We start from the raw sequence: 13011 nt of genomic DNA, 5'->3' as shown, positions 1-13011 counted from the left end.
AATTTTAAATTATAAGCTTTTGATAGACACTAGTCTTAAAAAATACCTTGGTAGAACACTTTCCTCTCTTTATAATGAAAAAATTGAAATTTTTTCCTTTTCCTATACTCTAACTTCATGTTATTTAAACTAAAGCATATATTAGTTATATGTCTTACTATGAAGAAGGGAAAGAGAATGGAAATATAATAGTATCATGAAAACATATATACATATTTAACAAGGTCTTTGAAAACTACTGTTTTAGCAATTGAAATAAATTGCTAATATACGAATAAGCAAATATTTAGGAGAAATTTGTATGAAAATTTTATTTGTGTTAGATCTTCCTAGTTCACAATTTATTTTATTTTATTTTTTTTACAGAGACAGGGAGAGGGATAGACAGGGCCAGACAGACAGGAATGGAGAGAGAGATGAGAAGCATCAATCATTAGTTTTTCGTTGAGCGTTGCAACACCTTAGTTGTTCATTGATTGCTTTCTCATATGTGCCTTCACTGCGGGCCTTCAGCAGACCGAGTAACCACTTGCTCAAGCCAGCGACCTTGGGTCCAAGCTGGTGAGCTTTGCTCAAACCAGATGAGCCCGTGCACAAGCTGGCAACCTCGGGGTCTCGAACCTGGGTCTTCCGCATCCTGGTCCGATGCTCTATCCACTGTGCCACCACCTGGTCAGGCCTAGTTCACAAATTTTAATAATTTGTTTTCATTCACAATTAAATATAGTAAATAGGGAGCCCCGGGGTCGGTTACAATCAGGCCCCCTCGGCTGCTGCAACGGCTCAGATGGAGGCCCCGCCGGCCTCGGCAGCATAGCCTCTCCGGGGCCAGTTGGGGCTCTGCGGAGCGGAACGGAGATTGGGCCAGGGCTGGGCGCGGACAAGGTAGGAGGCCAATTGGCCGGCTCGCCCACACGGGGCGGATGCAGCGGCGACAGCGCGATGGACCCCATAGAAGAAGAGAGCTTCGTGCTGTCTTCCTCTTCCGCCTCTGATGCAGAATTTGATGCCATGGTTGGATATTTAGAAGACATTATCATAGATGACGAGTTCCAGTTGTTACAGAGAAATTTAATGGACAAGTACTACCAGGAGTTTGAAGACACGGAAGAGAATAAACTCACCTACACGCCTATTTTTAATGAATATATCTCTTTGGTAGAAAAGTACATTGAAGAACAGCTGTTGGAGCGGATCCCTGGGTTTAGCACGGCGGCCTTCATGACAACTTTACAGCACCATAAAGACGATGTGGCTGGTGACATATTCGACATGCTGCTCACATTCACCGACTTTCTGGCTTTTAAGGAAATGTTTTTGGATTACAGAGCAGAAAAAGAAGGCCGGGGACCGGACTTAAGCAGTGGTTTAGAGGTGACTTCATTGTGCAGGTCACCCTCTCTGCCAGCTTCCCAGAACAGCCTGCAGCACTAGGCCCAGCCCAGCAATGAGAGTCCAGACTGCAGCAGCCCCGTGTGCTGGGAGAGGCTTCAGCTGCTGACGGAAGAAGAGATCTTGGAGAGCGGTTCTGTTCTGCAACTCTTCAACATCAAGTATTTTTTTTTTAATTTTTTATTTATTCATTTTAGAGAGAAGAGGGAGAGACAGAGAGAGAGAGAGAGAAAGAGAGAGAGAGAGAGAGAGAGAGGAGAGAAGGAGCTGGAAGCATCAACTCTCATATGTGCCTTGACCAGGCAAGCCCAGGGTTTTGAACCGGCGACCTCAGCATTTCCAGGTCGACGCTTTATCCACTGCGCCACCACAGGTCAGGCAACATCAAGTATTGATGGGTCAAAAAACAACCATGTGACCCTCCTGGGACCTGTTTCTTTGGAAACACCTTGTGTTGGCCTAGTACCCCTCCCTCAGTGGACATTTCTCTCAGGGGCTCAAGTCCAGCCCCTAGGGAGCAAGCCCACACCCAGCACCTCACGGGGGCCCCTCTCCAGCACGTGTTGGTATGTCAGCATAAGTTTCATCCTGCATAGTTTTTCCTGTTTGGGAGTGTGGGTCTAGGGCTTTACTCAAGCCAGCTCCCTATCTTGAAATTTCCAGAGCTCCTGTTGTCATGGCGTGTCTTGGCTGCAGAATTCAACTGAGAGAGATGTTCTTGGACTTAAAAGCTACATGTTAAAGTCAGTTTTCCTAGTCTTACATTTGTAGTCCCTGTGTCACTATGTCTTCTGGTCCTGATGTAATCCCACTGTTTCTAGAACTCTAAGTATTTTTGAAAAACTACTTTTTTTTTTTTTTTTTTTTTACCATTTTTCTGAAGCTGGAAACAGGGAGAGACAGTCAGACAGACTCCCGCATGCGCCCGACCGAGATCCACCCGGCTCGCCCACCAGGGGCAACGCTCTGCCCACCAGGGGGTGATGCTCTGCCCCTCCCGGCGTCACCATATTGTGACCAGAGCCACTCTAGCGCCTGAGGCAGAGGCCACAGAGCCATCCCCAGCGCCCGGGCCATCTTTGCTCCAATGGAGCCTTGGCTGCGGGAGGGGAAGAGAGAGACAGAGAGGAAAGCGTGGCGGAGGAGTGGAGAAGCAAATGGGTGCTTCTCCTGTGTGCCCTGGCCGGGAATCGAACCCGGGGAAAAACTACTTTTATAGATGAGTACTCAGGCTAACTTAGTGGATGTAATCTGGAACTTCCACGATTACCCACTTCAAGATCAAAGTATTATATGCTGTGCGCTTTTTAGTTGTTCATGCCATGAGAGCAGAAATGCTTCCTGTGTTGGCGTCCCTTTAACTGGGCACGGGTGAGCGTGCGCTTATGCTGGAAGTAGACTAGGTGTATCTTTTTCTCCTTTCCTTATAGCATGTTAGGTGTTTGTGCAGGTTTGCTTGAACTTTTTCTGTGTGAACCAGTTCATTAGGTTTTCTGTCGGGGTAGATGGTCTGCAGAATCTTCCTACCAAGACCGTGTTCCTCCGCTGGTCCAGCTCAGCACGAGTAGAAACAGCGAACGGCTTGCCTGCTTATCTGTGTGCTTTGACGTAGTGCGTTGCCTTAGCACTGGTTCAATAGAACATGACTGAGCCCTGGCCGGTTGGCTCAGCGGTAGAGCGTCGGCCTAGCGTGAGGAGGACCCGGGTTCGATTCCCGGCCAGGGCACACACGAGAAGCGCCCATTTGCTTCTCCACCCCTCCGCCGCGCTTTCCTCTCTGTCTCTCTCTTCCACTCCCGCAGCCAAGGCTCCATTGGAGCAAAGATGGCCCGGGCGCTGGGGATGGCTCTGTGGCCTCTGCCCCAGGCGCTAGAGTGGCTCTGGTCGCAACATGGCGACGCCCAGGATGGGCAGAGCATCGCCCCCTGGTGGGCGTGCCGGGTGGATCCCGGTCGGGCGCATGCGGGAGTCTGTCTGACTGTCTCTCCCTGTTTCCAGCTTCAGAAAAATGAAAAAAAAAAAAAAAAAAAAAAAAGAACATGACAGACCGGAAAGCATGGGTGTCACGTCTCTAGAAAGAGAAAATAGCTCAGGTCCTCGTGTGTATCTTAGATTTTTTTTTTTAAGTAAAAATAAGACTCTGTACTGACTTTTCACTTGGCTGTTGTGCTTTTAACGGATTAGCTGTAGGCTATGTGTTTTCTGTACTGATGTGGCGCTTATTAAATACTTGTGTACTGTGAGTAAAATTTAAGGTGTTAAAAATTTTTTTTAAATAAATAAATATAGTAAATAACTAATAAAAAGGAATTAGTTTTTGTTCTTCATCAAGACATATAATAACTAATTTTAAAGTGGTAATAAAATCCTCTTACTTTATTAACAGAAAAGTAAATTATGTATCACTCTAGTTCATTTGCCTTGTTATTTTTGTTTTCCATTTATTAATTTAGGGGCAGAGAGTAGTTAGAAAGGTAGACAAAATATTTGTTTAAATTTATTTATTGATTTTCAAGAAAAAGGACAGAGAAGAGGGGAATGCAGGGAGGGAGAAAGAAGGAGGAAAGGAGGGAGAGGGAGGGAGGTAGGGAAGAGGAGAGAGGGAGGGAGAGGGAGGTATTATATTACATCTGTTCAATGTAACACAGATAACTTGAGGAATTACCTCATAAAAATGTTTATAGACATCATCTTAAAATTTCAGATACCTGCTTAGCTAATATTTCACTTCAAATTACATCTATTTTCTTTGAGAATAGCAAACAAGAAGGGTGTGCTCTTTATTCCTTAAAGGTTCATGAGAACTAAACTAAAAATCATTATAGCCTGGTCTGTGGTGGCAGAGTGGATGGAGCGTGGACCTGTAACACTGAGGTCGTCAGTCAAGGCACATATGACAAGCAAGCAATGAACAACTAAAGTGAAACAACTATGAGTTGACACTTGTTGTCCCATCCGTCTGTAAAATCAATAAATAAAATTTTATAAAAAATAGAAAAAAAGAAATCATTACAAGACAGTTCTTACCCATTTAGCAACTAATGGAGACTTGTTTTTCTCCCTTTCAGTCTCTGCCCAATCAATTCAGATACTTTTTTATTTTTTCTATAGCTCCATTAGGTCAGAGTAATTAAGCAATTGCTACTTAGGCTAACCCTAAGGACAAGAAAAGGCAAGAGTGGAAATCAAAGGTAACATTTTAACAATATATGAAAAACAAAAAATCTGAACCTAAAACTTTTACCAAAGTATAAACTATTACTGAAATGGTAAAATGAGCAAACAGACCTGATAAATAATCACAAATTTAAGATATATATAAAAATGGTCAATAACTCAACAGACCAACTCTACTGCTCTTCCTTCCAATTCACCTACATAAGCTAGAAGAAATTTTCCTTTTTTAAACATAACTCTACTGGTAAGAACCTAAATCAACTCATCTATCTTACAGTATCAAAACTACACTAGAGACCCCCCCCCCATCTCATCTTCCTAAAACTCCATCTCTCATTTTTCATTCAATCAAGGTAATTTATCTACTGTCCTTCAAAAGTAGTTTTGCTCTTTTCTTCTGACAATACACTATTTCCTCTTTCTAGTCAATATATGTTCATATTTTTCAAAAAATTTAAATTTATATGGATTTTCATTTAAACTTTATGCGTTGTACAAAAGCACAGAAAGAAAAAATTCAGTAATTCCATACACAAATATGGTTTATATTTGACAATACTTCCTAGTTTCCTTTGAGAACAGAAAATATCCTTCTTTACCCTCATAAACAGTTATAATACAGAATACAAATACTTATATATTTTTACTCATTTAATAAGCATTTTCTAAACTGCTATAATATTCATAATCATACTAAATGACTATACAGTGACTATACAGTATTCCATCAAAAAGAAATAGTATATATACTGTAACCAGTACCCCAATTTCCCATTCCTAACTAGTCCCAAAGTATAGTAGAGAGGTACTTTAAAAATATTTGTTTAATGAATGAACAGTTCACATTATAATCTTTCTCAAGCATATTATACTAAACATAATATCTTTTTATTTTTATTTTTAGCAAGAGAGAGAGAGAAAGACAGACCAACAGAAAGACAGACAGGAAGGGAGAGAGATGAGAAGCATCAACTCGTTGCTGCAGTAATTTAGTTTTTCACTGACTGCTTTCTCATATGTGCCTTGACCAGGGGGCTACAGCAGAGTGAGTGACCCCTTGCTCAGGTCAGTGACCTTGGCTCAAGTCAGCGACCTTCGGGCTCAAGTCAGTGACTACGTAGTCATGTCTATGGTTCCGCACTCAAGCCGGTGACCTTGGGGTTTTGAACCTGGGTCCTCAGCGTTCCAGGTGACCCTCTATTTATGGCGTCACCACCTGCCCAGGCTATTTCCTATAATTCAGAATCAATTTTATAAACTTCAATTACCATCAATACTGTAGTTACTGAATGTAGGATAGACAAAGGTAAACTTACATGATCTGAGAGTAGTAACCAAAAATCAAAACCATCAGGACCTTAGGCAAAATTAGAAATTTATACAAGAAGTAATTGAATCATTCATTCAATAAATTTTTCATAAATACTAAGACCTGACACTATTCTAGGAGCCAGTGACAATACTAATGAAAGCAACAGGCTCTGTTTTCAAGATGTTTCTTTATTTAGTTTTACTTTTCCACACTTCCTTATTTATTTATTTCACCTCTAGCCATTTTTTCTCCTACCTCCCTTCCAGATTCCAAATGTTTGCCTTCATTATGTCCAAAATTCCCTACCATTATCTCCCCCCAAAGCCCCATATATACAAACATGACAATTTCTATTTTATATCCCTTTTCCCTATCTCCTTGAAAACTGGCATTGTATATAAATTTTGAAAGGAAAGACATCTTATTTATATATCATATTTAAAAGCAGGTTAACATCTTTAGAAAGGATTAAATCCACACCAGGCAAACTTGACTTTTATTTTTTATTTTTAGTTTTATAGAGAGAGAGAAGAAGAGAAAGAGAGGAAAAGAGAGAGACAGGAAGGGAGAAAGATGAGAAGCATCAATTCATAGCTTTATCACTTCACTGGTTCATTGACTGCTTCTTGACTAGGGGCTCAACTTGAGCCAGTGACCTCTTGCTCAAGCCAGTGACCTTGGGTTCAAGCCAGCAATCATGGGATCACATTGATAATCCCATGCTCAAGTTGGCGAGCATGGGCTCAAGCCAGCGACCTCGGAGTTTCAAACCTGGGACCTCAGCATCCCAGGTCGACACTCTATCCACTGCACCACCACTGGTCAGGCACAAACTCGACTTTTTAAAAGTAAGTTTTATTGCCTGACCTGTGGTGGCACAGTGGATAGAGCGGTCACGCTGAGGTCGCTGGTTCGAAACCCTGGGCTTGCCTGGTCAAGGCACATATGGGAGTTGATGCTTCCTGCTCTTCCCCACTTTCTCTCTCTCTCTCCTCTCTAAAATGAATAAATAAATAAATAAAAATAAAAGTAAGTTTTATTAACCTAAACTGATGAACTATATGGAGCAAACTTTTTTTAAAAAGATTTACTTTACTTTTTTTTTTTTTTTTTTTTTTTTTTTAAGAGAGAGGAGATAGAGAGGAGCAGGGAACAACTTGTTGTTGCTTCTTACATGTGCCTTGACTGGGCAAGCACAAGGTCTCGAACCAGCTACCTCAGCATTCCAGGTTGATGATGCTTTATCCACTGCGCCACCACAGGTCAGGCTGTAGCAAACTTCTTGAGTAAGGGAAGCTCAGTTGTTTACTAGTCTACTTTGGAAGCATCTCCCCCTCTCAATACCTATTCCCAAGCAAAAATCAACAACAAAAAAATCAAAGCACAACTGTGTAATTTGACAGCATCCTTATGAAAGATTACCAACCCCTGATTTATTTTTTTTTTTAAAGTTAAGATAGGAAAAATGGACATTTAGAGGGGAAGGGATCTTATTATTAGTCACAGCCTAAGTCCTCATTTTATAACAAAGAAAATTGAAGCACAAAAGATATTTTATTTAAAGATATCTAGCTATTAAGTAGCAGCCTGGGCAAGAACTCAAGCCCCTTAATGCAGTGTTCTTTACATTTGAGGAGCTACCTCTAATAAATGGTCATTAATACTGATCAAGGGCATATCTTAAGACATTTTTCAGTAAGTTATTTTGGGTCACTTGTTACTCATCATCATTATATGGTGAATATATGCCAAATTCTGATTTAAATTTTTGGTAAATTAAACTTTCAGTGTTTAATACAAAAAATAGCTAATAGAAATAAATCAAAATGAAAAACAAAACACTACTTACACATTACTGAAAGTCTTTCTCTGAAAATGATGTCAGATCTCAAGTTGTGAATTCTGCAAGCCTCAGAGTTTGAGAAATACTGTATTGAAAAGAACAAGAATTAAATTAATTCCAACCAAATATTTCCCCCTACAATGTCTTAAAGTTCTTTAACAAAGGTAATTTTTAAACAAAATGCTTACATATATTGTATTCATATGGTTAAAAGCCAATAAGTAATTTTCAAATACCAGCTCTTCCAGAAAACACATTTCAGTCAAGAGCAGACACAGCAGATAATGGGGAGAAAAACGGGAAAAAAAAGAGTAATGAGTAAATATTCAGAAGCAAGCAGTGTGAGAAAGAAAAACATGCCACTTCCTGGGAAGTTATATATAGTATCTCATTCCTAGAGGAAAAATATACACATTTAAAACAACTTAAATATAAACTCAAATACCTTCCATATACATAAGAAGTTTCAAAGAAGTCAATACCCAAAAGTATTTTCCCTTTATTACGAATTCCTTAAATACTTATATTAAAATTGAATTAGTTCTATCAAATCCTTAATATGGTTGAGATCTCATCAAAGAACCCAGGTCTTCTATCCAAGATAGTATTTCCTTCAATGATAATACTTTTAAATTAATTTACAGTAGCATTTACAATATCAAATATTCATCTTTGACAGAATAAACTCCCAAAACCTCTTTGATTCCATTAATTCTTAAACCCATTAAAAGAATTAACTGACCCATTATTAGAAATAAATTTTCTAAAAACACAGAAAATGAGACATATAAAATTAGCATCAGTTATGTGTTTGAAGAGTTGTTCTGCTAATTAAACAACACATCCAGCACATCATAACTATTCCTTTACTTTCTCTACATGAATAAGAAAATTTAGAGTAAAAAGAAATAGGCAAAATTGCCCTGGCCAGTTGCTCAGTAGTAGAGCATCGGCCTGATGTGCAGGAGTCCTGGGTTCGATTCCCAGCCAGGACACACAGGAGAGGCGCCCATCTGCTTCTCCACCCCTCCCCCTCTCCTTCCTCTCTCTGTCTCTCTTCCTCTCCCACAGCCAAGGCTCCATTGGAGCAAAGTTGGCCCGGGCACTGAGGATGGCTCCACGGCCTCTGCCTCAGGCGCTAGAATGGCCCTGGTTGCAACAAAGCAACGCCCCAGATGGGCAGAGCATCGCCCCCTGGTGGGCATGCCGGGTGGATCCCGGTCGAGCGCATGCAGGAGTCTGACTGCCTCCCCGTTTCCAACTTCAGAAAAATACAAAAAAAGAAAAGAAAGAAATGGGTAAAATCTATTCAGTAGTAGAGCATCCTTTGATGTAAATGGAAAATCATGATGCACAGAGTAATATACCAGTGTCCTTCCTAGAGCTACATATGTTAAATTATCTTTCAGCACAGACTCCTTTAAATTGCTTTTCTAAACATATATTATATTCATTTCAGGTGTACAACATAATGATTTGATATTTGTATTTATTGTGAAATGATCACTACAATAAGTCTAGTTAACATCTGTCAACATAGTTACAGAATATAAAAAAAAATTTTTCTTGTGATGAGAACTTTTAAGATCTACTCTCTTAGCAGCTTTCATTTATGTAATACAATATTGTCTATAACTATAGTTACCATGCTGTACATTACATTTTCATGAATTACTTATTTCCTAACCAGAAGTTTCTACCTTTGACTATTCACTGTTTTTGCTTACACCTTTCCCCCTAATTCTGACAACCAACAATCTATTCTCTGCATCTATGAGCTTGATTTTTTGTGGGTATTTTTTTTTCACATTCCACATATAAGTGAAACTATACAGTATTTGTCTTTGTCTGACTTATTTCACTTAGCATAATGTCTTCAAGTTCTGTCCATGTTGTCACAAATGGCAAAATTTCATTCTTTTTTATAGCTCAATAATATTGCATTGTGTGTATATATATTCACATAAATATACACATAATACACACATGCCTGACACATACCCACACACACATATATATACACACACATTTTCTTGATTCATTCAACCATCGATAGACACTTATGTGATTTTCATATCTTGGCTATTGTAAATAATGCTGCTATGAATTTGAGGATGCAAATATCTCTTTGAATTAGTGTTATGTATGGTCAAATAATCTTTGATAAAGGGGCCAACAACATACAATGGAGAAAAGAAAGCCTCTTCAACAAATGGTGTTGGGAAAACTGGAAAGCCACATGCAAAAGAATGAAACTCGACTACAGCCTGTCCCCGTGTACTAAAATTAATTCAAAATGGATCAAAGACCTAAATATAAGACCTGAAACAATAAAGTACATAGAAGAAGACATAGGTACTAAAATCATGGACCTGGGTTTTAAAGAACATTTTATGAACTTGACTCCAATGGCAAGAGAAGTGAAGGCAAAGATAAATGAATGGGACTACATCAGAATAAAAAGTTTTTGCTCAGCAAGAGAAACTGATATAAAAATAAACAGACAGCCAACTAAATGGGAAATGATTTTTTCAAACAACAGCTCAGATAAGGGCCTAATATCCAAAATTTACAAAGAACTCATAAAACTCAACAACAAACAAACAAACAATCCCATAAAAAAATGGGAAGAGGACATGAACAGACACTTCTCCCAGGAAGAGATACAAATGGCCAACAGATATATGAAAAGATGCTCAGCTTCATTAGTTATTAGAGAAATGCAAATCAAAACTACAATGAGATACCACCTCACCCCTGTTAGATTAGCTATTATCAACAAGACGGGTAATAGCAAATGTTGGAGAGGCTGTGGAGAAAGGGGAACCCTCATTCACTGTTGGTGGGACTGTAAAGTAGTACAACCATTATGGAGGAAAGTATGGTGGTTCCTCAAAAAACTGCAAATAGAACTACCTTATGACCCAGCAATCCCTCTACTGGGTATATACCCCAAAACCTCAGAAACATTGATACGTGAAGACACATGTAGCCCCATGTTCATTGCAGCACTGTTCACAGTGGCCAAGACATGGAAACAACCAAAAAGCCCTTCAATAGAAGACTGGATAAAGAAGATGTGGCACATATACACTATGGAATACTACTCAGCCATAAGAAATGATGACATCAGATCATTTACAGCAAAATGGTGGGATCTTGATAACATTATAAGGAGTGAAATAAGTAAATCAGAAAAAAACAAGAACTACATGATTCCATACATTGGTGGAACATAAAAATGAGACTAAGAGACATGGACAAGAGTGTGGTGGTTACCAGGGGTGGGGGGAGGGAGGACATGGGAGGGAGGGAGGGAGAGAGTTAGGGGGAGGGGGAGGGGCACAGAGAACTAGATAGAGGGTGGTGGAGGACAATCTGACTTTGGGCGAGGGGTACGCAACATAATTTAATGACAAAATAACCTAGACATGTTTTCTTTGAATATATGTACCCTGATTTATTAATGTCATCCCATTACCATTAATAAAAATTTATTTAAAAAAAAAAAAGAATTAGTGTTATGGCTTTCTTTGGATAAATACTCAGAAGTGGAATTGCTGGATCATTTGATAGTCCTGGTTTTAATGTTTTAAGGAAGCTTCATATTGTTTTACACAATAGCTACACACCAATTTCTATTTCCACCAACAGTGTACAAGCGTTCCCTTTTTTCCACATCCCTACCAACACTAGTTATTTCTTGCCTTTTGATTACAGCCATTTTAACAGGTGTGGGGTAACAGCTCATTATGGCTTTAATTTGCATTTCCTTGGTTAGTGATGTTGAGCAATTTTTCCTGTACCAGTTGTTCATCTGTATGACTTCTTTGGAAAAATGTCTATGCATATCCTCTGTCCATTTTAACTCAAATTGGGTTTTTTCTTTTTCTTTTTTATTTTTGCTGCTATTGAGTTATATTTGTTCTTTACATTTTTTGGATATTACATGATTTGCAAATATTCTTTCCCATTCAGTAGGGGGCCGTTTTATTTTGTTGATGGTTTCTTTTGCTATGCAGAAGTTTTTTAGTCTGATGTAGTACTACTTGTTTATTTTTGCTTTTGTTGCCTTTACTTTTGGTGTAAAATCCAAAATAACATCAGCAAGACCTCCTGTCAAGGAACTTACTACCACCTTTGTTTTCTTCTAAAAATCCTATGGTTTCAGGTTTTACATTCAAGCCTTTAATCCACTGAATTAATTTTTGTGTATGATGTAAGATAGTGTGTTCCAACTTCATTATTTTGCATGTGGCTGGCCAGTTTGCCCAATACCATTTATTAAAGAGACTGCTCTTTTCCTAGTGTATAGTCTTCACTTCTGTCACAAATTAATTGGCTGTATATGCATAAGTTTATTTCTGGACTCTATTCTGTTCCATTGATCTATGTGTCTGGTTTTGTTTTTAAAAGTCAATACCATTTTGTTTTGTTTACTACAGCTTGGTAATATAGTTTGAAATCAGGGCATGAGATGTCTCCAACTTTGTTTTTTTCCTCAAGATCGCTTTGGCTATTTTTGTGATTCCATACAAATTTTGGAATTGTTTATTACATTTCTGTGTAAGATACCATGGGTATTTTATAGGGATTGCACTGAATCTGTAAATTGCTTTGGGCATTTTTGGCATTTTAACAATATTGCTTTTTCCAACCCATGAGCATGAAATATATTTCCATTTATTTCTGTCTTTGCTTCTTTCATCAGTGTGTTATAGTTTTCATGTACAGGTCTTTCACCACCTCTGTTAAATTTACTTTTAAGTATTTTATTCTTTTTGATGCAACTGTAAGTGGGATTGTTCCCTTATCTCTCTTTCAGATAGTGGTTACTAGTATATAGGAACACAACAAATTTCTGTATATTTATATTATATCCTACAACTTCACTAAATATATATGCACAGAGTGACGTGTGAATGTGCTTCCTATAGCTATGTATGTTAAATCATCTTTCAGGAAGACTCCTTTAAATAGCCATTATGTTTTTAAATTGAATTTATTGAGTGACACTGATTAACAAAATTGTACAGGTTTCAGGTACACAATTCTACAATACATCTTCTGTAAAATAGCTATTATTATTATTTTTTTTTTCCTCTGAAGCTGGAAACGGGGAGAGACAGTCAGACTCCCGCATGTGCCCGACCGGGATCCACCCGCACGCCCACCAGGGGCGAAGCTCTGCCCACCAGGGGGCGACGCTCCACCCATTCTGGGGGTCGCCATGTTGCGATCAGAGCCACTCTAGCGCCTGAGGCAGAGGCCATAGAGCCATCCCCAG

The 13011-nt window shown here is 39.0% G+C and overlaps 1 protein-coding gene and 1 pseudogene across 3 annotated transcripts in view; one reads left to right on the top strand and one right to left on the bottom strand.

Annotated features, from left to right (window-relative positions):
* Positions 1–13011, bottom strand: part of DENND4A (DENN domain containing 4A) — a 135256-nt gene that overhangs the window by 97393 nt on the left and 24852 nt on the right. For all 3 annotated transcript variants that reach the window (XM_066273332.1, XM_066273333.1, XM_066273334.1), the window contains exon 2: positions 7731–7809. The gene's annotated coding sequence lies outside the window, so the exon portion shown is untranslated. The remainder of the gene's footprint in view (positions 1–7730; positions 7810–13011) is intronic.
* On the top strand, positions 943–1465 carry LOC136335074 (ADP-ribosylation factor-like protein 2-binding protein pseudogene; annotated as a pseudogene).

This window comes from Saccopteryx bilineata, chromosome 4, assembly GCF_036850765.1.
Source record: "Saccopteryx bilineata isolate mSacBil1 chromosome 4, mSacBil1_pri_phased_curated, whole genome shotgun sequence".
Classification (NCBI taxonomy): Eukaryota; Metazoa; Chordata; class Mammalia; order Chiroptera; family Emballonuridae; genus Saccopteryx; species Saccopteryx bilineata.
Note: the sequence above shows the minus strand (reverse complement) of the source record. Positions and strands in the feature narration are given on the sequence as shown.